Raw genomic sequence first — 19574 nt, 5'->3', positions numbered from 1 at the left:
ATATCCTGGAACATGAAAAAAAGGAGAGAAAATATGAAATGAGAGATAACATTTGCAAATCAATATGTAATGAAGGTAATATTATCATAAGGAAGTCATATGACTCAATCACAAAACAACAAATCCCCTAGTTAAGAAATAGGCAAAGGACCCAAGTAAACATTTTATCAAAGAAGAAATACAAATGGTCAACAGATATGTTAATGAGCACTCAACATCACTAATCATCACAGAAATGAAAATCAAAATTCCAGTGAGATATTTACTCAAACCAGTTAGGATATCTAGTAGAGAAAGTTAAGAGATAATAAATGTTGGTGGGGGTACAGTAAAAAAGACTCCTTGTTTACTGTTGGTGAAAAGATAGATCGACTGATTTCTTGGCAAAATCAACATGACAATTCATCTAAAAGTTAATAGTATAACTACAATATAATCTGGCAATTGAACTTCTGGGTATATAATAAAAGGAAATGGAGACGTTCAGAGTGAGATAAGCAGTCTTATATATGCAACATTATCCACCATAACTAAGAAATGGAAGAAACCTAAGTGTCTGTTAATGAAATAATGTCCAAAAATATGGGAGATATGTACAATAGGATATTATTCAGATCCAAAAAAAATGTAATCCCACAGCATGGATGAACCTGGAAATCATTTTCCCGTGTGAAGTAGCCATGCACAGAAAGACAGGTACTTTGTGATCTCGATTTATGAATAGCATCTAAAATGACTGAATTTTCAGAAGCAGAGAGGGGAATGGTGGTTGCCAGGGTATGGGGAGAAGGAGGTGAACGGAGAAATGTTGGACAAGACCTTCACATTTTTAGTTATAATACAATGAGTTATGGGTATCTAACGTGCTATGGTGCCTACAGTTAGTAACAGGATATTGTATACTTGAAATTTGCAGGGAGCATAGAAATTAAGTGTTCCCAGCATCTATGCCAACATGCACAGTGACTATATGAAGTGATGGCTGTGTTGATTAATTACATTGCACACATATATCGAATCATCACATTGATACTTTAAATATATACAGTTTTTGTTTGTCAATTTTATCTCAAAAAATGTGCATAAGGCAAGATCTGATTTTCAATTATTCTTTGATTTCACATTCTCACTCATCTATAGAATCTACACCTAAAATGATGATGATGATGACGTTACTAGTGGGACCTGAATGTAAATGGGGGACTGTGTAGTGTTGGGGGGGGCTTTGCTAGGAGTGGGAGGAGAAGGGAGAAAGTCAAGGATACTGAGGGGTGAGGAGAACGTAAGTACATATGGAGACGGCACAATGAAACCCACCAAACACTGAGAAAGGACCGAGGAGGGAGAAGAGAATGGAAACATAGCTGAGGCAGAGGACTTGTTCACTGTACACATGTATAGAAGTAACACAATGATATCCTCTCATGTTTTCAGTGTGTGATCATTCAAAAACAAAACAAATTGTTTAAAAAGAAGCAAATAACCTTACATGCATAGGAGGAAAGTCTTGATAAGTCTCAACTCTGATCCCTTCAACCTGAACTTTCTTAGTTAACAGGAGTTTGAACTTACCCCAGCCTCCACAGTGACTACAAAACAACCATTTATTGAACTTGTGTCTTTTTAGGAACTCTTTTTTTCTTCCTTTATGGGTTTTCAAAGATGAAAATCTGTTGGATGACACGCAACTTGCCCTTTTCAAACTCTTCAAGGACCCTGGGGATTTTAAAGCCATCTGGCATTTGCTGTCACGCTGTGATTTCTGCAGGTTTGTTTAACTTTTAATCTTTCCAGTCACATCTTTTATTATTCTCTCTGTGCATAATTTTTACATTATATAGTTCATTTTTTTTAAACAGTAGGTTGAAATTGCTCAATTTAATCATGAATGTGACTCTAAAAGACTGTATCTTAGAAGTTATTTCTCTCCTTCCTGGCACTTTAAAAAAATGGCTGTGTCAGTTTTGTGGTCAGAAATCAAATCCCATCCTCCACAAAGACACATCATAGAACAAGGTTGAAGGAGGGGTAGGTATTTTCAGATTCAAAATTGTCAACCAAGATAACTTTAATTTCTCCATTTATTTACCAAGTAGATTTTCTTAGATGAAAGCCCATGGATTTTATCTCTTTCTCATATTACTAAATCATAGACTATTAAAACCAGGAAGAGAACTGCTGAGTATATTATTATGGATAGGACATTTGCTCCAAAAATGACTTTGCCAAAGATTAATGCACTACTGAATAACATATTTGCTTAAAATTCAACCTGTTTTAAAAATTGTGGCATCTTTAGTTCTCTTCATAATCATTTTCTCCTTGATAATTTAATTCCGAGGGCACTTTCCAATCTCCTTACAGGTAGGTTTTGTGAGTCTTTGGACATCTCACACACACTTGGAGGACCTGTAATCAGTACCGATGCTCTGTCTCACATGTCACTTTGCTGAGCACCATGTACCCACCTGCACACTAAGTCATGGACTTCCATAATCCACTGCTATGCTTATCCAAGTTGTGTCCACAAATGTCTCAATCTTTTCTTTCTTTGCAATCTGATACTTTGGGAAATTTATTCATACCATATAACCATGTCATTCCCAAGAACGGTTATGACCCTGTAATTATTAGGGCCAGGCACTCTGGTTCAAGCCTATAATCTCAACTATTCAGGAGGCAGAGATTTGGAGGATCATGATTTAAAGCCTATCAGGGCAAAAATTAATGAGACCCTCCATCTCAACAAAGAACCTGGACTTGATTGAACATACCTTAATCCTGTCTTCCCAGGAAACCTACCAAGATTGCAGTCAAGGCCAGTCATGGGCAAAAATGTAAGGCTCTATATGAAAAATAAAGTGAAAGAAAAGGGGGGAGTGCCTACTTAATAAGCATAAGACATTATCCAAAAAAAATAACTGAAACAAAGCTCCCCCCCAAAATGAAAAAAGACAAAAATCCTACTCCACCTACACAGAACATCCCAAACCACTCTGCCTGGAAGCATCTGACTTAACGTTCCTTCCCCATCTGCAGGGCACAGTCAGCTTTGATGTCGATACACATTACACTCCTTCCCCAGGTGCTCTGATTTATATTTTTATCCTGTAGATCTGGACCCACTCGATAATGGTTGGCAGGAGATCTCTCAGCATCGCTCCACTTTGCTTAACCTGATTTCTCACTCATCTGTCTTTTTCTAATTTGCTTTTTGTTACTTTGTTTTTGTTTTTGTTTTTTTTTAGACAGGTTCTTGCTATGTAGCCCAGGCTGGCCTTGAACTCAAGATCCTCCTGCTTTTGCTTCCTGAAGGTTGGGATTAGAGACATGCACCACCATGCAAGACTTCTTGTTAAATTTTCTATTATTTTCTGTTAGCATATATTAATTGTTCAAAATAATGGATTTCATTGTGACATGCTGACAATCCCTATTATCTAATGGCAGTAAAAGTTAATACAGATGCTCATGTTATCTTTCAGCTGACAGTTTTCCCCCTTTATAGTTCAGGTATTATGGTCATGTTTCTGGAAGAAAGGAACTTCTCTGAACTAGGATATACCCAATTTGCTTCTTGGAAGTATGCTAATCTCTCTACTACCTCCTCTGCAGGTGTCAGATACACAGTAGGGTGTCATGGTCCTCTGATGTACTCCTTGCAAGAGAATTCATTAAATTTTTAAATCCAATCTGATTGTTAAATTGGAGGTTTTGTTTCTGTTCCTGTACTGCTGGGTAGTGGTGCTCCCTGCTCTCCTTTATCTCAGTTCTTGCTTTCAGGCTCACAGTGTTTTTTGACATATTCTGTATATTTTTTTTCTCATGAGTTCATTAAGAGTAAAATAAGAATTTGGTTCTTTTTAAATGAGCAAAAGATATTGGCTATTCAAAGACAGTCTTGTCTAACTTTACTTTCTGAAATTGGACAATCATAGCCCACAAGAAGCATTTTCCAGGTACACTAACAACTAACCCGAGGCAGCATCCAATCTATTATGGTTCTCCAAGATCCATATCCATATATCTCATGCTCTGTGTTTAGCATGTATCACTTGCCTAAAAGATCTACTTTTAACATTTATATTGTATTTCCTGAAGATATAGGCATCATCTGCCTCTCCAATTATAGAAGCTTTGTAAGGTGCAACTTTCCAAGGAATATTTTAATCCTTTTATTTTCCCTGAAGTTCTCATTCGAATTTTCTGCCTGTTAACTCTGTCCATTTTTTAGGTAACCACTTTGCAAAGCTGTCTCATTCTTCAAGGGCTTGTTCACCAATGGCTCTCATAACAGACAGTATGCATAAATGTTGTGACTCCACTTTACTGGATCTGGGCTCCCACTGAAAGAGTCACTCCAGCCTGACACTCGTTTCACTGAGTAGTAGTTATGCTCTTGGCTCTATTAACACCTAAGATATCTTCCTTTTGATATCTTTTCTAAAGCAACTAAACCCAGGTTCATTTCCCTTTCTCTTTAGTAACTGTCTGCTCTGCTCTCAGAAGTCTTGAATGTCTTCCTAGGGGATTCTCACTCTTCCTATGCCGTAACCAGCTTTTCTCTTTAAAATTGTTTTATACACACTGCCTCACACTGGTCTTGATTTGAAAGTAAAACAAAAGAAGCATTTTTTTTAAAGCAAATTCAATCATTCTTTCGTTTCCTAAGAAAATCTGATTTGTAGAAAGAGAGTCTCTCAGGCACACGTTTTATATTATCTTTTCAGCCTTTTGGTTTGCAATAATTTCAGTAAAGTAAATTTTCTTCTTTCTTTATTGGACCCAAGAAGAAGGAAAATTTTCCATAATTGGGACTACTATTTTTTTTGGGGGGGGGGCTTGGCTAAAATTTAAGATATTAATTTATTTTCCTTGACAGCTAATTTTAGGAAGACTATGGGACAAAACTGGGATGAACTCCATGGTATGGTCCCTGCTAGCATGCACCAGGCCTGGGTGCATCCTAAGCACTGCAAAACAAATGAAATGGACAAAGAGAACAAGCAGAAACAGAGAGAAGGCAACACTCCTCTCAGTCCACCCAGGTGCCACTAGGCTCCAGGCTAGAAAAGAGGCTCCTTTTACTGGGTAGAAAGACCAAGGTGCCTATCTGGACCTCATGGGGTGGGCAGGATGCCATCAAGCTGGGAGTCGGTGATTTCACAGACTCCTCAGAGAGCAATCGCTCCAGGGTGCTCGCCTCTCTCTCCAGCAGAGCTCTGAGGGTATCTGGACTCAACTCTTTCAGAGAGTGGTCCTACAGGTACTGGTCTTTGAGCTGGCTGGTTCTGGGACACTGAGATAGATGTCTCAAATCTGACAGCTTTAGCAGGCTTGACCTTCAAGAGAGGATCTCCAGGGGCATCTGGCTCCTGAGTATCCCGTGCATTTTCCCATAAAGGAAGAAGGCATCGTGTACATAGAGCTCATGTGTACAGGGAGGTACCGCACAGGTTTCCTGGGCTGCAAGTACATAATCCCTCTCTCATCTGGGTGAATGAAAATACACAAAGGTTACTCATTCTGCCCAGGTAAGGAACAAATATCCTCGTGATCCTCTGATTCTGGATATGATCCATCTGTAGCTCCTGGATGTGGTCCATCTGCAAGAGATGCAAAACCACTTGCATTTCATCGATGGAGGCTGGCCTAATATGCAGCTTTCTACAGCACATCTGGAGGAAATCTTTTCTCTTCTTAGCCCACCATAGCAGGCTAGCTTGGAATTTTTGTAGGAATAGGTCACGGATGCAGATGTCTGCAAATGCCCTCATCGGCTGCTTCACTACCATCCCTGCTCTGTGATTCGGTGCTTTCTGTTCAGTCATGTTCTCTGGGGAGCAGGCATGGGATGTGGCCATGTAGTCCATGGTCCATACATCCTGATGTTCATTCCACAACTCCAGACTTGCAGTTTGCACCTCCTGGGGTGAACCTGCTGGCCTAGCAGTTTATCAATCCCATCCAAAGCAATTTTTAAGTATTTCACATCTTTTCTCTTCATCAAGGCACCAGAGGGAAGTGGGGGAAGGGCCAAGCCTACACCATGGCCTTCAGGATCTCAGTGCTTCTGCAGGCAAAGGGCAGCTTGAAGAGCTAAAGAAGAGTCCCAGTGGCAGGCTGTCTGCAGCAGAAACAGCCAAGGCCTGGTTCCTCAGCAGAACCTGCATTGTCAACTCCTGGAATATGGATGGATCCTCCCTGCTCATCCTGATGGATCAGATGTGCACTAGGTAACCCAGGGCTCTCTTAATCTCTCAGATTTTCTTTATTAGATGCTAAAATAAGGGATGGTGGTATAGTCTAAGTCTCTGAAATCTAACTCCAAGAGAACAGTTTCTGTGATTAATACATTTAGAGTCAGCTGAGGTCCAAGTAGTAGACCACAAGAATTCAGAGATAAGAGAGTTACATGAACTCTACAGTTTGGTCCACACTGTTAGTTCACACAATTTACTTCTGTCACTTGCCTGCAAATGGAGTAAAAACAGCAAAAAGAAAGTATAAATGTAAAAGGTTAATACTTCTGACTTATCAAAGGAACTTTCATTTAAAGGCATAGATATTATTATTTCACAACAATTTTACTTAGAGGCATAAATACTTGCAGAAATTATCTGATGTAAAGTCCTGGCCTCCAACTTGGTTGAAATGTGCAAAACACAATGAGGAGTTATTTCCCCATCAATAAATAAAAAATTCTGGGAGTGTGTATCAGAGAAATGGTGTGTGTATTATTTTTGTGCATGAAGGAGCAGGACTAGTCCAAAATACTGCAGGCTAGCTAGACAGAATATTGCATATGAATAGTGGGGATTAGGTAGGGAATACGTAGTAAACAAGAAGATCCTCATAAACCAGGTCAAAGAAATTATTCTTTACTCCAATATTGAGATGACCATAAAGAAGTATTTTAAACAAGGGAAGAATATGAGATGTTTGTATTGAAAAGATCACTTCAATCCATGAGAAATAGATTGGACACACATAATCCAAGAATGAGGACAGTTAGATAAGAAACTTATTTTAGGTGGTGCTCAGTTCCAATTTAGGGCTTCATGCTCACTAGGCAGGCACTCTACCACTTGAACTAGGGCTCCATCTGCTAAAGAATTCTTAGTCATCCAGGCAAGGGATGACTGTAATCTTTATAAAAACATGTAATAAAGATATAAAATAGGTGGGTAGATTTGGGAAATATTAAGTAAAGAAAACCCACAGTATCAGAGAACATGCTGGTCAATTACATTATTGAATCATATGTAATATAATTGGCACTGCCTTATGTTTCTCACTAGACAGGAAGTCATGTGATAGCAAAACAGCAGGTGTCAATGGATGGGTTAGTTTGAATGAGACTTACAAATGTAGGTAAATTGAGATAGAGAGTAAAGTGAAAGACCTCATGGTCAGAAATTACAATATTTGTGATTTGTAAGGTAGAATTTTTTACAGACAAGTTGTTTTATTAGTAAAAATGATTTTAGATAGCAATGGTAAAGAAGCATAAAAGCATTAAGAAAAGGCAATATAGTGGTGGATAATAGGAGAATGAAAACCATTCACTTCCCCAAGGATTTTTTCTTTCCTGGATTAATTGAAAACTATTTCAGAATTGAATCATGTATAAGAACTAGGAAATTCATATGAATATTTATCTTAGAGAATATGCATATGAGCTGGGGGCATGGTTCAAGTAGTAGAACACCTACTTAGCAAGTATGAGACCATTAATTCAGTCCCCAGTACCACAAGGAAAGGGGAGGGTGTTGATATATACATGTGTGGGAGAAAGAGAGTTGTGTAAAATAAATAAACTAAAAGATTCCAAGTTTGTTATCAGCAGAGGCACAAATGTGCAAAAACACACATATAACCAAAGGATGCATAGTACCTCAGAAGAGGGAGACTGCTTTCTTTTCATCTGGGTCTTTGAATAATTACCTCAAGTTCACTTAAGGAATGACAAATATGTTAGCTTTCAAATTCGTCAGACATCTAGTCCTCGTGATGTTTTAACCGGCAGTGCTGGAACAACCAGAATGCTCAGCAATCCAGGGGCACACTTACTCGTTTTAATTTTTGTACTGTTTCTGATGACAGGCTAAGTCAAACTTGCTTAAGTTTAGAAAGTACCCAAGAAGCAAATGAAGTAGCTTCATTGGTATGTATCAAACTGTGCTGCTTCTAAATGATTTTCAAAAACTGGTCTGTAATTTGTTTTTGAAAATTATGTGCTGAATGCTGTGGTATCAATGAGTTAGAGCAGCTCACTTGGCTTATTGACATATCCTCTAAAAATGATGAGTTGTCTTAAGTGAAATGACTCCTACCAGGCTCAGCGTGTGTGTGTGTGTGTGTGTGTGGATGAGTGTGGTTACGGATGTGTGGATGTGTGTTTGTGTGGATGTGTGTGTGTGTCATGTCTATGTCTGTATACCCACTCAGAATTTTTCTAATATTTTTAATTAGTGGTATTGATTTTCTTCTCATTTATGATTTTACTATAATGATAAGGCTGACTGTAGTGATTCTAAGGGAAAGATGGGAGTAAGATGATGACTGCTCAGGAATGAGTGGGATTCTTTCAAGCTCTGCTAATGAGGTACCTCAATATATTAACCCCAGAATTAAATTTGATGCAATGCTGGGTTTTGTATCAAGCCAAATGAGAATGGGCATGCCACACACACACACAGACCCACATCCATACACACACATGCACATCCACATCTACACACACACAAATACACACACTCACATCCACATCTACACACATATACATGCACACAAACACACATGCACACACACACAAACACCCCCCACATCCACATCGACACAACCACACACACATCCATAAACACATCCACACACACACAAACATCCACACACATACATCCACATATATCCACATCCACACAAACACACATACACACAAACACACATACAAACACACACAGAAACACAACTACAAACACATACACACAAACACACATACACACACACATCTGCAAACACACACACATCCACATCCACACACATCCACACACACACATCCACACACACCTGCATTCACATATAATTACACACATACAAACAGACACACACACACACATCCACCCACACATCCATGCACACATACACATCCACCCATACATCCACACCCACACATATACAATAACACACACACATACATTCACATACAACACACATACAGACACACACACACACACACATCCACCCACACATACACACACACACATATACAATAACACACACACATCCACACAAACACACATACAATAACACACACATACACATACACACATACATCAACTTCTACACACACAGATCCACATACACATCCTCACACACATCCACACATCCACACAAACACACACACACATACACACACATAGGACACATATTATTCACATTAGCACCTTGTGTGTCTTGTATTTCCCATTGTATTTAATGTTTACTACAAAATTTGTTGACTGAGATTACAATAATCATAGTGAGGTTGAAAAGCAATTTCAGTACCAAAGAAAGATGAACTGTGGACAGAAAGGGAAAAGCCATTCTCCAGTATTTTTGCAGTCATTCATAAATTATCACCAACTGCCTATTAAATAGCAGAAACTGTGTCTACCAGAGAAGTATTTCTTTTACTTTTCATAAAATTATGTAAGATAATCACTAAGACAAAAATATTAATATAAGAACCAAAAAATTGGCATAAATTCTAATTTGTTTAAGTTATCATGTTTTCAAAGTTTTAGAGAAGGAGCACAGGGCTACTGTTCATTATCAAGAAAGAGCAACAGTTTTGCAATGATAGCAGTTCAGAACATGGTGTTTACTTATCTACTCAGCTATTAGAAAATTTGCCATAACTACTGCATTGATCACACTCATAAGGGTACATGAATTTACTGAAATTTGAAAAACTGAAGTTCATATAACAAACCAAAGAATTCAGTTAATGATTCCTGACAGTAAAGTAAGTTACACTAGAGTTTTAAATTAATATGAAACAAGAGGATCCAAGATGGCGACTAGAGGGAGGAAGCAGACAGCGTGAGATCCATAAATCACAATCTTGCTGAGACACTGGAGCCACACTTGGCAGAAAAAAGCCACCAAGAAGAAGCAAAACTCCTACATTCTGAATCCTCAGCCCATGCAAAGCTTCTCTACACTACATTACATGGAGAAACCAGGAGGGCTCCCCCACCGCCAGATGCCAGCTCCAAAATGCTTGGGAGACGCAGACCAACAGGTGGGCAAATAAGCAGCATGCAGTACTCCCACAGACACCCCTGGGATAAACCAGCACAGCCCCCGGACAGACTGACCCCTGCCCCACAAAAAAAACCCTGAATAATAAGGAACTGAAAAGGACATGCAGCAGAGAAGGTGGGGTGCTGTGAGCAGAGAAGGGGGTAGGGGCAAGGAGCTGAACTTCACGCAAACTTTCAGTAAACAAAGCCTGCAATAGTAGTTGGCTGACAGCAGGTGGCAGATGAGCAGCTGCCTGAAATACAGCAGATAGTGGTTCACAAAGCTGTCTCCTGACCCAACCTCCTGGTGAGACTATGACAGAGCTATTGCTTACATACCAACGGCAGGACTGGATGCCGAAGGAGTAAAACCAGAACTACTAAGACTGAAACTTATTGCTCCTGAGTGTGGGATTTTTTTTTCTCTTTTTCTTTTTCCTCTTTCTCTCTAAATGCTTGTTTAGTTCACTGTTGGTTAGTACACCATCTCTCATTAATTTCTTTGGTTCTCTATTTGTTTTCTTTTTCTTTTCTTTCTTTTTCTTCTTGCTCTTTCTTTCTAGATCTCATTACTTTTACTACTGTAAGCTAACTAATACTAAATTACACACAGAACAGGGACAGTAACAGCACCAAGTGTAATGATGGGAAGACAGAAAAAGGATGGAAAACAATCCCCACAAAAAATAAATTAGTACAGGATTCAGAGGGAAATGAAGAAAACAGATACCCAGATCCAGACTCCAACAAAACAAAGATAAACTATACCAAGAAACCCAATGAAGACCACAAGAACACCCTGAAAGAAGAAATCTTGTGAGTAATCAATGAGAATTTTACAGAAATGATACTAGACATGGTCAACCAAAATGTACAGGAGACACTCAAGAAATTCTAAGTCAACAAAAATAAAGAATATGAGAAAGTACAATAACAAATAAAGGAAACCATAGAAGTCCTAAATAAACACCAAAATGAAACAGAGCACACCATAATTAGAGAGATAAATGAATTAAGGATGAAAGTTGACAATATTAAAGAGGAAGTGATCCACCATATGGAAAACCTCAGAAAAAAATAATGAAACAGAAATACAAAACAAAAGGAAGGCCACTCCAGCAGACTAGAACAAGCAGAAGACAGAATCTCAAAACTCAAAGATTAAATGGTAATTAAAGGAAAAACAAGAACTACTAGTCAGACAACTCAAGACCTGTGAAAGGAAAATGCAAGAACTCACGTACTCCATCAAAAGACCAAACCTGAGAATCATGGGCATTGAAGGAGAAGAGGTGCAAGCAAAAGGAATTCATAATATATTTGACAAAATAATAATAGAATTTCCCAAATCTAGAGAAAACTATGCCCATTTAGGTACAGGAAGCCTCCATGACACCAAACAGACTTGACCAAAATAGAACTACCCAATGCCATATTCTCATTAAAACAACAAGAACGTAGACTAGAGAAAAAATATTGAAGGCTGTAAGAGAGAAAAAGCAAACAACCTACAAAAGTAAAACCCATCAAAATCACAGCAGACTTCTCGACAGAAACCTTAAAAGCAAGAAGAGCATGGAGTGAGGTCTTTTGGGCACTGAATGAAAATAACTTCAACCATAGGATGCTCTACCCAGCAAAATGATCATTCAAAAGAAATGGAGCAATAAAAGTCTTCCAGGATAAGCAGAAACTAAAACAATATGTGACCACAAAGCCACCACTACAAAGAATTCTTCAAGTAATTCTGCACACAAAAAGTGAAAGCAAACAAAACCATAAAAAGGCAGGCAGTACCAAAGTACAGGAGAAGAAAAGGCAAGAAAGTAGAGAGTAACACTGATTCAGCTGCACACAATCAAACCCAACAAGAACAAAGACAACTAAATGAAAGGAATTACCACATACCTACCAATACTAACACTGAATATTAGCAGATTAATTCCCCCACCAAAAGGCACTGTTTGGAGTCACCAATGGATAGGTCACCCAAACAAAAAAATCAATAAAGAAATTCTAGAACTAAATCACATCATAGATCAATTGTGAAAAACTGAAACCATTTCCCCTAAAATCAAGAAAGAGACAAGGGTGCCCACTCTCCCCACACCTATTCAACATAGTACTGGAATTCTTAGCCAGATCAATTAGGCAAGAAGAAGGAATAAAAGAAATACAAATAGGTAAAGAAACTGTCAAAATATCCCTATTTGCAGACGATATGCTCCTATACCTTAAAGACTCAAAAAACTCTACCCCAAAACTCCTAAACACCATCAACAGCTACAGCAAGGTGGCAGGATACAAAACCAACTTACAAAAATCATTAGCTTTTCTATACACCAATAACAAACAAACTGAAAAAGAATATATGGAAACAATTCCATTCACAGATAAAGGACTGATAACCAGAATACACAGGGAACTCAGAAAACTAAACTCCCCCAAATCAATGAACAAATAAAGAAATGGGCAACTGAATTAAACAGAACTTTCTCAAAAGAAGAAATTCAAATGGCCAAAAAACACATGAAAAAATGCCCACCATCTTTAGCCATAAAGGAAATGCAGATCAAAACCACACTAAGATTCTACCTCACCCCTGTTAGAATAGCCATCATTTAGCAACACCACTAACAACAGGTGTTGGCGAGGGTGTGGGGAAAAAGGAACCCTCTTACACTGTTGGTGGGAATGCAAACTAGTGCAACCACTCCGGAAAAAAATTTGGAGGCTTCTTGAAAATCTAAACACTGATCTACCATATGATCCAGCAATCACAGTCCTGGGGATATACCCAAAGGAATGTGACACAGGTTACTCCAGAGGTACCTGCACACCCATGTTTGTTGCAGTACTATTCACAATAGCCAAGTTGTGGAAACAGCCAAGATGTCCCATTACTGATGAATGAATTAAGAAAATGTGGTATTTATACACAATGGAATTCTAGTGAGCCATGAAGAAGAACGAAACCATATCATTCTCAAGTAAATGGATGGAACTGGAGAACATCATTCTGAGCGAGGTTAGCCAGGCTCAGAAGACCAAAAATCATATGTTCTCCCTCATATGTGGACTTTAGATCTAGGGCAAATGCAGTAATGTGATTGGACATGGGTCACATGATAAGGTGAGAGCACATAAGGGAGGTATGGAGATAGGTAAGACACTCAAAACATGTTATCATTTAATGTCCATGAGAAGGGGATCAGGAACTAGTGAAAAGGTCAGTTAGAGATTAATCAATTTGGGATGTAACACACTTGTACATGGAACCAATGCTAGGAATCTCTCTGTATAGCTATCTTTATCTGAACTAGCAAAAATGCTTTGTCTTCCTTATTATTGTTTATACTCTCTCTTCAACAAAATTAGAGATAAGGGCAGAACAGATTCTGCCTGGAAGCGAGGTGGGGGGGAGAGGGAATGGGTGGGGGACAGGGGCGAGAAATGGCCCAAACAATGTATGCACATGTGAATAAATGAAAAATAAGTAAATAAAACGTATGACAAAAGACATTGTTACCTTTAAAAAATATATTAATTAATATGAACATTCTTTGCCTTTGGAAAAGTACTTGGGAAGTTAGATTATTAGAGGTTTGTACACCATGCTGAAATTGGAGCAATCGGTTGTATAGTTTGAAAGTGTTATGGCACTTACCAGACTGAACTGCCATCAAAGCAAGATTTATACCCATCAAACTTAGACTACATTTTCTTTGGAATATAAAGTACCATTTTCTCAGAGCAGAATTTAAACACCCATGCAGTTGAATGTTGCAAAAATATTAGAGTACCTTCTCCACAGTTTGATCATCCTACACAGTATAAAAACTCCACCTTTTTACTGTAGAAATATTCAAGCTCACATTTCCCAAATTTCTTTGTTTCCAGAACACAGACAAGTTCTTCCCGATAATTAATACATTAACATGGATGGCTACCTTTGTAGACAAGGGTGGCAGATGCAGGGGGCTCCAGTGTTGCTCAAATTGTCAGTTCTACAATGCAATTTCGAGAATATTCTTATAAATTTCTGGTAAGGATCTCTCTAGGATTCCAATACCTAGGAATAAATCTTTCCTTCTAAATCTTCCTAGAATAACAGATGTTTTTGTTTTCTACACTTAAGACCCCTATGAGCCATTGTCTACAATGGCTCTTATAAAGTGCCCTATTTCTGAGTACATCCCTTTGGTACTACAGTCCTTTATTGTATGAGATAAGCATTTCTTTCCTGTTCTACTCTTACGAAACCTTGAAAAGTGTGATTGAAGCCTATTGCATCTCAACAGATATATCTTAGAGGTAATAATGTGGAAGTAATTTTAACCATACATGGCCATCAACTATCCAGAATTTCTGAGATGTCAGCATACTATCACAGTCAGTGTTTATTAATTATAATAACTCGATTGGTAGATGAATTTAGGATGGGTTAAATGAATGTAAACTAGTTACTGGAAGTAAAACAGAAATAAGACCAAACACACATGTCACATGGTCTCTGCTCTGAAGGACACAATAAGCCTCATTTTCTGTTTTTACTCTGACATCTTTATCATCTACCTGGTTGAAACCAGATTCTTGTCAGGTGGTACATTGAAAACCACTTCCTCTGCCTTCCCAATAAAACATAATTAAGAACAGGATAATGTAGTAAGTTCTTTCTTCATCACTTAGATTTACTATTTCCAAAGGCAAACACACTGAACATAGCATTCCTTCACAGAAAGCAGTGTTTCATGCTCAGAGATGTACATGTCAGAGAGGTTTTCTTTGACTACTCTTGTAGGAAGAAATGATACTTTTATTTCCTATTTTGGGATCCTTTAATGATTTTTTGATATGTTAGAAAATTCTACATAAGAAGTTAGTCAAAGAATCATAATAATGTTTGTACCGCTTTTGAGTATACCATAATTCATGTAGCAATCTTTTTTCTGACTTGAAAATTTAATGTCATACCTCTTAGGAAAATAAGAAAAAGTCTTCCTCTAGATTAACAACAATAACAAAAAAAGTTCCAGCAATATTGTGATTATCCAAAACATATGTAAATAGTGTTCACATTAAATTCTGGAAAAATAAATCTTAATTTTAAAACATTATGCACAAAATAAAACTTCTACCCATTATCTATGAAAAATAAAGGTGGAATTTTCCCCAGAATGTCTTTAAAGTATATAAAATACATGAGAAAAATCAATGTTTAGTATGCAGTGACTTTTCAAGGATAAGTATTCAGGATTCATGGATAAAACCAGAAATTTCTTAAAGTGAATAATATGATTAAAAAAAAAACCCAACAAATAAAAAAGAGTCAGACCTGCAGCTTGTTGGAAGTGGTGTGTCCTAAGGCCCTTGTGTCAGAAGATTCAGAGAAGTGGTTAGAATTAACTGGAAAGTAAAAGATATTTTGTAGTAAGCACTGAACAGCCGAGAAGCACCTGCAGGATAAACCTCCCACAAAATGGCACCTAGAGAAAACCTCGATCTGATGTCTACTCGATCCACCTACTGAGGTCCTTCACTTACCAAGGACAATGGTAAAGCACAGCAACTCTGTGATTCTTTACAGCATGTTTTTCATAATGGAAATTATAGTCATTCATCAAAGAAATCAGAGAAAAGTTCTATCTACAGTTGTTCTCCGAGTGAGAATGCTTATTATAAAGGTTTGCCCTTCATCATTGTGAGAACATGTACAAAGTGAAAAACAAAACAAAACACTCTCAGTCAAACAAAAGTCTTATGGCTTCACCTATCATTTAGGTTTTCATACTCACTGGAGAAAAAACACTGGAGAAAAATTTTGAGTTTGTACCAACTAAAGAAACATATTACAACTGAACAGACACAAAAGAATGCATACAGAATGGGTACATTACAACTACTACTTTTGTGGCCTTATATTGGACTCTTATATGTTTGAGTTGATTTGAGATTTCACAGGTTGAACAAAGATGACTTATTACTGATTATAATGGCTTCCACTTACCATCAGTAGTCTAATCTTTTGCAATCCTGAGCCCAGCCAAGAAGAAAATTTTGCCAAAATTGTAAATAGAGTAATTTTTCCTATGAGATACTAGCTTTTGTTTTCATCATTTCACCATTATCTTCTAGATGAAAAATGTCATAAGAACAAAAACCTCAAATATATAATTTTGTAGGAAAGAAAAATTCTACATATTTTTTAGTGTTTTAAGAATACTCACTCAGAAGACAGTATAGTGTTGGCTCATTAAGCTGTCTTGCTTTCCTGACACTTAGATAACGGAAGCCAAACTAGCTTGTCAGAGCGTGTTAATAGAGATTTGTGTTTCTTGTTACATCATTCTCATGTCATTCTTTAAAACATGTCACTCAATGAGCCTGAGCTTCTGAGTCTCCTTCTATATAAATCTTCATTGCATAGTTGTTCTGCTCAATAGTGATTAAATTGAGTTTTGTTTTATTTCCCAATTTCCCCTTGATTCAAATAAAATAGCATATGAATTTGAAAACAGGTAACCTGTATTTTGAAATTTCTCTTATATTTATTTCAATGTTGACTGAATTTTCAATTTAACCTGCAAGTATTTCTCATGTCAATCTGCTCGTATGTTCTTGAAATTCCAGGCTAGCTGCCATTTAAACCTCTTTATATCCAAGAAGCATTTTAAAAATCTGATATTGAAAGGATGAGCCAGTCAGGACAAAACACTACTCAATAGAAGATCTCATGAGCCAAAGTTCTAAGCAAAAAAAAAGACTCTGTGTAAAAAGATTTCCTACATTTTAGTTGATAGAAGAGAAGTTGAAATAAAATGAGTAGCATAACAAATCAATAAAAATTGCTTTGAATGTCAGATGGTTAAGATCTGTCTGTGCCAACATTTGCCAACTTTTTGCTATCTGAGACGTGTTTTTTTACTTAAAAATTAAAGCCATTATACCATGTGACATACCACTGTCATGTCCATTTTTATCATCCATTCTTCTTTAGAAAAGAAAACATGTCATGACAAAGCAATGTGACATAGTCTCAGAAAAATTCCACAGAGTAGGCCTGTTTGACAGTGCAGATGGAATATGTTTCTGCAGATAAGTAAATTATTGTCGTGTATTGCTCAATGATTGCTGGGGATGGAGGTAAATTGTAGGAATTTGTGAAGGCCACGACACTTGTGGGGAGATAATATGTAAAACTTCATCCACATACTCTTTTATATTTAGTTGATACAATTAATGCAAAGCAATATATTGCTTTGGCTGCACAGGTCACATGAGTGACACACACGCACAGGACTGGCAATGAAAGCTCTGAATGAAATCTCCATGATGGAGAAGCAGAGGTCAGCACTGACACCTAGTTTGGTCAATGAATGCTCTGATGAGTGTCAGGCTTCCAAGTTGAGGAAGTGACTATATAAATTAATTTAAAGGAATTACTTTGCTGAAATAACATACAGATGATTTTGGCACATATGGTTTTACAGGTGTGCATTGTCTAAAAATCTCATAGAAAGGTATCTAAAATATTTAGATTTGAAAGCACAGCTGCAATTTGTCTCAGTGGCTTTACTGTTTTGAATATTTATACATATGTATAGATGTACCTACGTATACACACACACATATACATGTATGCTGCCTCGAAAGATAAGCAATTGTATACTTTTCTGATTAATGACAATAGTGTCTTTTACCTTAATAAAATAAATATTGCAAAACAATTTTCCACCAGATTAAAGTAAAATGTAACCTGGTTTGTCATATTAAGGAATAAGATTGATAATCCAAAGCTTTTGTTCATTTGGTGTCTAGAATATTTTATGCTTGAGTAGATTTGTGTAAATCTTAGCATACCAAGAAATGAGTAGCACATAGTGAATGCTGTCAATCTTTCCACTTAATACTACAACAAACTGCATGTTTAGACAGACGTAATAATGACCTAATATCTTTAAATTACAAAAAATTTACTGGTATTCATACGGTGATTAAATTCAATGTTCACATTAAAGTTCATATAATCTGCCATTTGTTTAAAATTGACAGAACTGTGGACTTAAAACTCTGAGTTCTTGAGGATAATTCTGTAGGAAGGGCTACGTTCACTTCTCACTGATGCATGTCACCATTACGAGTGCATAATGATCAACTAATTGCAGCAAGATTTTTTTGTTCTTGCTACAGAAAGTTTTACCGGTATAAAGCTATGAACTACCACCAATGTGTAGCACTTTATTTATAAATGTAAGAAAATATGCTATTATAATCATACTCTCCACATATGTTCTTCAACAAAATGTGGATATATCCAACTGACTAGAAGTGAAGAATATTAGAAGAAAGAAAAAACCTCTAAAGATGAAGAACATAAACATTCTTGGGATGCTTCTTACAGCATTGTAGCCAAGGAAGGAGCAAGAAAAGGTTGATGGATAGCTCTGAGCTCTAGTATTCCACAATAACCTGTTTCTCCTCCTTTCTTTACAGTGCTCTTTCTGCTTCTCTCCATGCTTTTCTCTCCCATCCTGTGTGAATGGATGTCCAAAATTCTTCACTCTATTGTCTCTTTTCCTCCATCTAAATTATTTTCTCTGCCTTGTAAGTGTTCATCATTTTATGAAGTCTTGCATAAGATACCAATAGCTACACTTTTAATCCTAGTGTCACCTGACCAGCACAGTCATTTCCATCTTACAACTGGACTTTAATACCCAGATGTTTCTAGAATTTACCTTACCCCTTTCCAACTCCTGCAATTTTAGTATGCTTTATGTCACTTGTGTTAAATTTTTGGATTCAGATTTCTTTTCTCCTTCTTATGATTTCTCACAATTCAAACCTTGTTAAGTCTTTTGAAATTCATTCTATAAAGTAAATGAAACCTCAAATTACATATACCTGAAAGTAACAAACTTTGAGAATATAAATTTGTTATAATAATTGTCCTAATGGTTAGGGAAATTTTCATTCCCTCACACATCTCCTAATTTCTTTCTAAATTGTTTTTTAAGTATCTCTTACTATTTATCTATTTGTATCTTTTTATTATTGTTGTACTGGAGGTACATTGTGACATTTACAAAAGTTCTTACAATATACCATAGCAGGATTCACCCCCTCCATCATTCTCCTTTATTTCTCTTCCCCCCATTCCAGGAATAGTTTTAACAGGTCTCATTAAGTTTGCAGCAGATTTATTTATAAGAACTTCACATTTACAACAAAACAAAAATCTACCAACAGGTGGATGTATAAACAAAATGAAGTAGCTCTACACAATGA

At 37.0% G+C, this 19574-nt stretch overlaps 1 protein-coding gene across 8 annotated transcripts in view; it reads left to right on the top strand.

Annotated features, from left to right (window-relative positions):
- Positions 1-19574, top strand: part of LOC141418462 (PHD finger protein 20-like) — a 307934-nt gene that overhangs the window by 191319 nt on the left and 97041 nt on the right. For 7 of the 8 annotated variants that reach the window (XR_012443078.1, XR_012443082.1, XR_012443080.1 and 4 more), the window contains one exon: positions 6012-6236. The gene's annotated coding sequence lies outside the window, so the exon portion shown is untranslated. Of the gene's footprint in view, positions 1-1300; positions 1769-6011; positions 6237-19574 lie in introns of those variants that run through there. The other variant, XM_074059041.1, reaches the window with a different exon arrangement.

Source organism: Castor canadensis, chromosome 17 (assembly GCF_047511655.1).
Source record: "Castor canadensis chromosome 17, mCasCan1.hap1v2, whole genome shotgun sequence".
NCBI classification, from domain to species: Eukaryota; Metazoa; Chordata; class Mammalia; order Rodentia; family Castoridae; genus Castor; species Castor canadensis.
Note: the sequence above shows the minus strand (reverse complement) of the source record. Positions and strands in the feature narration are given on the sequence as shown.